Source organism: Nematolebias whitei, chromosome 20 (assembly GCF_014905685.2).
Source record: "Nematolebias whitei isolate Nwh7 chromosome 20, NemWhi1, whole genome shotgun sequence".
Classification (NCBI taxonomy): Eukaryota; Metazoa; Chordata; class Actinopteri; order Cyprinodontiformes; family Rivulidae; genus Nematolebias; species Nematolebias whitei.
The window spans coordinates 17,244,593-17,254,715 of NC_056517.1; positions in this window are offsets into that span (position 1 = coordinate 17,244,593).

Here is a 10,123-nt window from a genome sequence, read left to right on the forward strand (position 1 = left end):
CCAAGCAAACATGTACACTTGTACACTCTTTACACACACAAATTGATATGAAAGAGCCTCTCACCGTGACACTGCCCGGGAAGTCGTTTTCGACCCGGGTAAAGAGGAATCACATCAAAATTGCGCCGGGCACTCACGCACGTTGGTCCACAGCAGACTTCCAAATTCCCTTGCCTGTCACACCTCCTTTATACCTCTCCCTGACCGGATCACGTGAGAACAGTGAAAAACAAGTTTGATGGTTTCCAGGAGGACAGATTTAAATAAAATCTGTTTTTCCATCATCAAAGCAGTCTGTGCAACAGAGCGATGGCTTCATAAAAACATGTCCTTCAAAATCTGGGTCACCGTAACCTTAAGATGGGCCAGGTCTTCTGGTTAGAGCATCCCCCAGAGAACTTTAATTACTCCAAAACACATCTGCAGCACAGGCCTGACTTTGGGTAGATAAGCTACATCAAAAGTGAGTATAAGTATTAATTGACATAAAAGCATCAAAATAATCATTCATATATCACCCGCCCAGGAGCGATACCACCCCAGAACCCGCGCCCGCGTCCACCCCAAACCCACCCAGGGACAGCCAGGTCACCAGGCCAGTAACCCATGTCCGCCGGTACAGACCGCCCAGAAGCCCGCATGCAGCCAGCACAGGCCATCACCCAGAACCACCAGAGCCACCTCCCCAGTCGGGCGCCACCGCTCCAGGCCCATGACCCCCCCCACGTCCCCAGCCCCGACACCCCACCCACACCGACCACCATGCCCCACGGGACAGAATCAAAGGGGACCACCCACCTCCACTACGTGTTGGAGCCGATTAAAGAAGTCCAGAGAGAATAGTCCGATGTGGGGGTACAGGCTGTCTCAAGACTGATGTAATCTAACAGAAGGTCTTTATACTGTTTAATACTAAGTGTATTTTTATTTTTCCAATTCATGAGTATAGTTTTCTTTGCTATAGGGCAGTGAGAATAATATGAATTGATTTTGTCTCCAAGGTGACATCATCTAAGTGGCCCAATAAGCAAACTGATGGAGAGAGTGGAATATTACATCTCAGACACTTTGATAAGTCTTCACATATCCGGCACCAAAACCTCTAAACAGGTGGACAGAACCAAAATGCGTGGATGTAATTGTCAGGAGTATTGTCTGTACACTGTGAGCAAATATTAGATGATGCGAAACCCATCTTGAACATCCGTTGACCTGTATAGTGTACTCTATGAAGGATTTTGTATTGTATTAGTTGTAAATTCGAGTTTTTAGTCATCTTAAAAGTTCTCAGACAGATCTGCGACCAAAAGTTTTGGTCAAAGTTAACTGACAAGTTTGTCTCCCATTTTACAATGGGAAGAGATATAGATTCATCTATTTTACTGAGTTTCTGATAAACCTTAGATAGTAATTTGGGAGGGTTAAGATTAAGGAATTCTAATTCACTTGTTGACATTCCAATCCTAGTGTTATTAAGGTTAAATTTATTTTTGGTTATAGATTTAATTTGTTGATATTCTAAAAATTTATTCTTATCAATCCCATATTGTGTTATTAATCTGTTAAATGGGACGTAGTCCACTTCTTCATATATATGTTCCAAATATTCAATTCCTTTACACCTCCAACCTGGGAAGTTTATCATCTTATTCTGTTGTAGGATGTCAGGGTTGTTCCAGATGGGTGTACGTTTACATGGGATTAGTGAAGACTGTCATTTTAAGAAACTCCCACCAAGCTGTCAGAGAGGAGCTGATATTGATGCTTTTAAAGCATTCCTGTCGTTTTATGTTTGAGCTAATGAATGGAAGGTCCGAGATCATTATATTATTGCAAAGTGTCTGTTCTACGTCTAGCCAGGGTTCATCAAGGGGTGTGTGTTTTATCCATTTTGAGATGTATTCAAGCCTGTTGGCTAGAAAATAATAATAAAAATTGGGTAATTCTAGTCCTCCTTTATCTTTGGATTTCTGTAGTGTTTTTAATCTAATACGAGGGCGTTTATCTTTCCACAGAAATTTAGAAATAGAGGAGTCCAGGGATCTAAACCAGTCAGATGATGGTTTATTTGGGATCATTGAGAATAAATAATTTATTCTAGGCAAAACCATCATTTTTATTGATGCGATCCTTCCCATGAGAGATATGGGTAAAGATTTCCATCTAGCCAGATCATCCTCAATTTTCTTTAAAAGTGGGGTGTGGTTTAGTTTTGTTAAATCTGCTAATTTAGGCGAAACTTTGATACCCAAATATGTAATATTCCCTGATTGCAGTTGTGTAGTAAGTGAATTGTTGAAAGAGCAATTAATTGGTAGAACTGTGGATTTTAGCCAGTTTATAGAGTAATCTGAAACTTTTGAGAAAGAGTTTATCAGTCCAATAACCTGAGAGATGGAGGTTTGTGAATGCCGGAGGAAGAGCAGCACATCATCAGCATACAGACTGATTTTGTGCTCTCTGTTCTTGCATTTTATGCCTTTAATATCTGTAGTTTGCCTGATTGCTGCTAGCCAATGTGACCTTTGACCTTGGAGTCATCAAGGTCACCTGGTAACCCCAAGGTCAGCAGGAAAAACATTTACATATATTCAGTGACATCACCACTGAATTTGATTAGGATACTGTTTACCACTTAGAACTGGTGTTCATTTTAATAAACACTTTTCAGTCAGAAATGTCTGTTAATTAACAATTACTTTTCTCTGTTGTTATGTAAATAAGCTTAATTAAAGTACATTAAAACTACTACTTTGAATGACAATATCTCCTGTCTTATTCATTCAATATTAACAAATGAGGTGTCCTTTTGTTGCATTTTTAGTGCTCTTTCTTTTTTTTTGCAAGCATAAGGTCATTAAAACAACTTCCTCAGACGGCTGAGGCGAGCTGGTCTGGGAAGCTCAGTCCTCACCTCCTTCTACAGGTGTGCAGTGGAGAGCATCCTGTGCTCGAGCATCAATGTGTGGCATGGAGGCTGCACAGCTGCAGAAAGAAAAGCTTTGCAGAGAGTGGTGAAGGCTGCACAGAAGTCTGTCAGAGTCAGCCTCCCCACCATCACAGACATCTACACCTCTAGATGCAGGAAGAGGGCTACCTGCATCATGAAGGACCCCACTCACCCAGCACACACACTTTTTGCCCCACTCCCCTCAGAAAGGAGGTTAAGGAGCATTAAGTGTAGAACCACTAGACTGAGGAACAGCTTCTACCCTGAGGCTGTTACTCATGAATCTCTAACTAGAATAATCACTGTGAAAAACCATATCATGTTGCTGCTGATCTGTTTCATGTTGCTGCTGATCTGTTTCAATGTTGATGCGTTCTGCGTGCACATCTGCTCACAGACTCATGTTCATGTTTGTGCTGATGTTCAATGTTTTTATGTTATGAGTGCTTAGTGTATATTTAGTTGATGTTTTTCTTACTTCATATCTTAGACGTTATTACTGTTTTTCTTATACATTTTATTGTTGGATGTAACTGGGACCCCGTGTACATAATTTCGCTCCACCACATGTACCACATGAGGTGCGAATGACAATAAAGAAACTCTGACTCTGAAAAATGTCCAAGTGCCTAGTATAATAGCAAGCTAGCTTAGTGCTCTCAAAAAACAGCACGCCTTTAGTTTATTTCTCCTTACTTCTTATGACAGGTCAGTTCGGCTTGTTTTCTAAAACAATGTGATGAAAATTACAGCAAATCTTCGTTACTCTGAAACATAGCTTCATCCTAAAGCTTGCAGCTAGCATTATGCTTATTGCTAGCTGCTATGCATGAGCCGAGCTTCAGCTTACCTGGACTTTCCGACGCCACTTTCACCTATAATCAATATTTTCAGTGTCGTTAAAATGTCGTCTTCCATTTTCTCTTTAAAACTATTTTATAGAAATCACGTTATGAACAAATAAATTACAAAGAAGCGACGTTGTCCAAGTTGCTGTCCAGTTCACAGCTGGCAGCAGAGATACTGTTTCGGTAAGACGTCTCACTCCAACAAATTCCGGTTTCGATAAAACGTCTCTTCTTCTTCTTTTTCTATTTTTTTATTTATTTATTTTTTTTTATGGCGGTTGGCAAGCAACGTTTAGATGTGCATTACCGCCATCTACTGGAATGGAGTGTGGATCGGGATGCTAAATATATATATATATATATTAACTTTATTGAACTACTGAACATACAGAATAAAAGAACACAAATAGAACAACAAATGACAATCTCAATTTACAATGATACATATAAACATATACAAATATCTACAATCATACCTCCTAAGGTCAACATATTCTAAAACGAATTATCATATCAACCATCATAAACTTAAAAATTAAGTAATAATACTATTTGAGAGTTTGCAAATAATATAGTACAGTAAATTAAACAACTAACTATTTATCTAAGAATCTACATAATTACTAAAATAATTTGTCAGAGGGCTATATTATCTGAGCGAGGTGATCAGAGAGCTTTTTTGCTTGTGGTTTTTTAGCACTGTCCAATGAAAGTTTTAACAACTGGAGTTCTTGTTTGAATACAGACCATAATGGTTTAGACTTGCCATATCTGCATTTATGTATATAGAATTTCAATATTATGATAATGTTATTGACAAAGTATTCATCTTTTTTATTTTCAGATACATATCCATATAATATATTTTGAACGGAGAAGGAGTCTATGTTCATAGATTTGATGGTCAGGAGATCGTGAAGGGATTTCCATAATGTGTTCACAGAATGACAGAAATAAAATAAATGTTCTGTTGTTTCAGGTTCGTTACATATATAACAGTTATCACATTCAAATTTAAATCTATTTCTGATAAACTCGTTAGAAGGATAAATATTATTTAGAGTTTTGAAATGTAATTCTTTATATTTAGGTGGAAGAGGGAAACCCAGATATGTTGTCATTATTTTTATTCTTTCCTTCTTATCATAGAAATCGTGAAACTTTCTTCTTACCTGACCAGAATATATTGTTTTTATTAAATGTTGTCTTAAAAAATTGTTGTTGCATTTATTGTGTGTTAAATTTAGTCCATTGAGAATGATGCTCGGTAAACTAATTGTTGGTTTATTTTCATAATTGTTCTTTATTAACTGAACAAATGCAATTGGTATATTTTTTGTTACTTTATCATAGTCTTTTTTGGTACAGATTAGATTATATTTTTTGGTGAATTCTTCATAGTCATATAAATTTCCCTTTTCATCCATGAGATGAGTGAGTGACCATATTTGTTTCTCCATCCATGTTTCCATGAACACAGACTTCCTTCTATGTAAAACGACTCTGTTGTTCCAAAAAGGAACATTATGAGGACTGAAGTTATGTTTGTATGCTAGTTTCCAGTTTAATAACACCTGTTGGTGAAAAGCAGATAATTTAACAGGTAATTTAGGAATGTCAAAGTCGCATCTTAACAGGAAGTCAATACCTCCAACTTTACTAAAAACCAAAGTGGGGACAGCAAACCAAAGTTCATGACCATTTTTAAGAAAAGATTGAAGCCATTTAAGTTTTAATACGCCATTCATTATTTCAAAATCTATTGCTTTAATCCCACCATCTTCATAATTTTTAACTGTATCTCCTTTTTTGATATAATGATGTTTATTTCTCCAAATAAAGTTAAAGTTTAATTTATTAATTTCCTTAATAATCTTTGGAGGTATGGCTATGGAGGATGCAGGGTAAACCAGTCTTGATAGAGTCTCCATTTTGGTTAGTAATGTCCTACCAGAAAGAGTTAAGTCTCTCTGCAACCAGTTATTTAATATCAATTTGCATTTAGTAATATTATTGTCAACATTCAGTTTGACACAATTGCTTGCAGTTTTTGTGACCCAAATGCCCAGATATCGAACCTCCCGTTTGACCGGTATATTGTAATAAGATGATTGAGAACAATCATGAATACTCATTAAATCACACTTTTCCAAATTTAACTTTAATCCTGATGCTTTAGAGAATGCTTCTACTGTTTGGATCGCCAGTGGAATCTGATCTTTATTTTTTAGAAACAGAGTTGTATCGTCTGCTAGCTGACTTATAATAATATTCTGATTCATAATTTGTAAACCATGAAGTATGGAGTTTCTTGTAGAGATAGCCAAGAGCTCAGTAACGGTGATGAACAGTAGAGGTGAAACACTGCATCCTTGTCTAATCCCTCTTTTTATTGTAAATCTGGGACTTGTTCCTTCTGCTAAGGAAACACAGCTGTTGCCATCTGTATGCAGCATTTTGATTATGTTTAAAAACTTCTCACCAAAGCCAAAATGTTTGAATGTTTCAAAAATGAAAGGATGCTCCACCGAATCAAAAGCTTTCTGAAAATCCAGAAATAAGATCATACCGTCATCAGGAATTAAGTGGGCATATTCAATTAAATCTAGAACCAGACGAATATTGTTATTAATTGATTAATTAATGCATTGATACTGTTTTTAAGACTGTTGCTATATGTGTATATAGCCCAGGACATCCTTGTAAAAGAGATTGATGATCTCAATGGATTTCTTCCTGGTAAAATAAAGGTTTAATAATAATTGATCTACCTTTGAGAAAACCAGACTGAGTCGAGCTAATTATATCAGATAAACCTTCTTTTAACCGAGCTGCAAGAACTGTAGTAAATATTTTATAATCTGTGTTGAGAAGTGTGATGGGTCTGAAATTATTCAAGTTTGTTTTATATTTTCCTGGTTTGGGTATCAATATGATGACACCCTGTTTCATTGTTGTCATCAATTCTTTTTTATGAATACACTCCATAACTGCATCAAACAACAGTATTTTTATGTCCTTCCAGAAGAATTTGTAATAATTTGCTGTAATACCATCTGATCCAGGAGCTTTATCTGATGCTACTTTTTTAATAACACTGTCAAATTCTTCTATTTGAAAATCCTCTTCACAAATGGACCTAAATGTCTCATCAATGTTAGGGATCACATTTTTAATTTTTATAAAAAAGGATTCTGGTCTTGTTTAAAATATGAGGATGTAAACAGATTACTGTAAAAGTCCTTAACTTCTCTGGATATTTGTTTTGTTTCTTTAACTTCCTCACCATTAATTATGAGACTGTTAATTGTATTTTTCATCTGTCTTTGTTTTTCCAAATTACAAAAATATGAAGTATTTTTCTCACCCTCTTCCAGCCACCTGGCTCTTGACCGTATGTATGCTCCACGGGCTTTATTTTGATAATATTCATCCAGTTTACATTGTAAATTATTGATATTAATTTTGTCTTCCTCACTCCAGTCAGATTTATGATAATATAAGATTAGTTCCTTGGTTAGTTTAGTTTCTTCCATTTGTCTCTCTTTTTGTAATTTTTTGCTGAAGGAAATAGAAAATTTTCTAACAGTAAATTTGAAGAATTCCCATTTTTGTATTGCTGTCACTAAACGTTTGTCATTTTTTACATCTTGAATTATTTTACTAATACGTTTACAATATTCGTCATTCTTTAATAAGTTAGCATTGAATTTCCAGTAAACTTTGAAATTATTTTTAGTTTCATTTTTGGATATTCACAGGTTTATGGTGCAGTGATCACTTAAAGGGCTACAAGAGATCTTGGCTTCTGTGACGTGTTCAAGTATAGAATCTGTAATTAACCAATAATCAATTCTTGATCTTGATTGTCCATTAGGTTTAAACCAAGTATACTGTCTAATGTTAAGAGTTTATGTTTCTCCAAACATCAACAAGTTTATTGGTATTCATAAAGTCATCCATGATTGGGTTTAATGTCACCTGAGATAGTTTGGAAGGGCATCTGTCCATCCATTCATCTGGAGTTAAATTAAAATCACCCCCAACAACAACGTGGTCAGTGGGATAATTCAACTGCATTTTTTTTAATAATTGTTGTGACTTGATGTAATAACTGTTTGTTTTTTTGGTCGTTGTTGTATCCATAAACATTAATAATGATGAACAAATTGCTGTCAATATCTAAAACACATGCTGCCCAGTGTCCAGCATCATCTATTTCCTGAAAAATAACCTTTCCTGGACATCTATTGAAACAAATAGCTACTCCTGCAGAACGATTTGTGCCATGACTAAAAATGATCTTATCACCCCATTGTTGAGTCCAAAACTTCACATCAGTTAACTCCGAGTATGTCTCTTGAAGAAAAAAACAGTTAGCCTTTTGACCTTTGCAAAATAAAAAACAGCCTTACGCTTAATAGTCTTTGAGCCCTCTTGCATTAAAAGAAGAAAATAGAATCTCAGTCTTTAAATTGAATACTGAACACATTAAGAACAATAACAATAGAAAACAAATAAAAAAATAAAACACTTAGGTTATAGGAGGTAGAGTAAAAAACCCTGAGAGTAGAGTCCCCTTAATAGACCCTTGAAGAACAAAACAATCTCCACTGTAACAGAAAAGCTTCAAGTTTCATCTAAACATCTAAACAGTGCTCGAACTTCAGCTAAAAAATTATCTTCCCTTCGATGTAGGCGAAGGCTCCTCTGAATCCTGCAGCCTTACCCTCCTTTCTTGCCTGCTCAATTCTTGGCCACAGCGCTTGTCTTGACTTCAAGTCCTCCTGGCTCAGGTCCTCTGCAAACTTCAGACCTTCATCTCTACAGATCTGTGATGACTTTGTTTTCTTCCACACCTCATCTCTGACACTTCTCTTGGAGAAGAGGATTATAATTTGTCTGTGTCGACCTTCCGTTGATCTTCCCACTCTGTGAACGATGTCAACAGCATCCTCCATCTTTCCAGCCAGATCAGGTAGAATTCTGCTCAGCAACTCCACGACTTCAGCTCTGATGTTTTCATTAACTTTTTCCTTTTTTCCTTTAATCCGTAGGCACCATCTTCTTTTATATCTTTCTTGACCCACCAAACGTTCCTTCATTTCCTCCTTTTCCTTTTGAAGAAGCTCGACTTGCGTCTCCAAGCTTTTAACTTTGTTTTTACACTCTTGAATATCCTCAGAGTTCAGTTGCACCGTTTTAGCTATTGATGCTAGCATGGAGCTGTGTTGTTGTAGCTGGCCGCTAATGCCCTCCAGGCGGTCATCAACACGAGCTCCCAAAGTTTCAACACGCGTTCCCAAAGCCTCTAATGCACAAAGGATGGTCCCGACTGCCCCCTCCGAGACCTCCTCCTCATCACCGGTACCTTTCTTTTTCTTTTCCGCTTGTTTCTTTACAGGTGTATTTGTTGGTGTGGTGGCTCCTCTATCTCGTTTGCTATTAGCATTAGCCGCCTCCAATGGCTCTGCGTAGCTGTACTCCAAGCCTTCCGACTGACGACTCGGAGTAGATTTAAAAAGCCCTTTTTTAGAAGTTTGTGGGTCTTTTCGTTGGCTCATCTTTGTAACTGAAGTCGAGCAGCTGTATTTCTTGTGGAAATTACTTTAAATCTCTATTAACATCGGGACTCATTTCAGAGCTCTGAGTGATGCGTCCGTTCAGCACGCCATCAGCCCGGAACCTATGTTTACCTCGTGTCTTACGCTGTATTGAGGCGTTTGAGAGCAAAAGTCAGTCTTTACTCTGTTGGACGGTAATTATTCTGTTTTAACAATAAGTAGAAGGTAATTGTTTTTAACTTTATATTGATTTGTTAAGGCATTAAATTTATAAAAGAGACATGCATGCTTAAAGAACTTTAATGATTCAGGTGAGTCTCTACAATTTAACACATTGTTCTGTTTCCAAGAGAGAAAACGTAACGTCAGTCTGTCTGGTAGATGAAGCTGCTTGTTTGTTTGTTTTCTGATTAATGACGGTGATAGAGAACGTGTGTGTTACTTTTTATTCAATTTAATTGGTACAAGCAGTGTTTAAATGTGATTTATAAATACATCTAACAAAAAGATAATAATTTAATGAGTTTCTTGAGTTGCTGTAAATTATGATATAATACATATTTACTCTCTCATTCCAGAAAACAACAACAAACAACAACACTTCATGGACAGACATCATGGACACCACAGCAGCAGCTGTCTTCACTGAAATCATGCTTAAATGATCGTCACTGACATGAGGCCTCTGTTGATGGTTGAAGACGAAGGCTTCACTACAATAATCCACACTTTTAATCCAGGTTACAATAATCCACACTTTT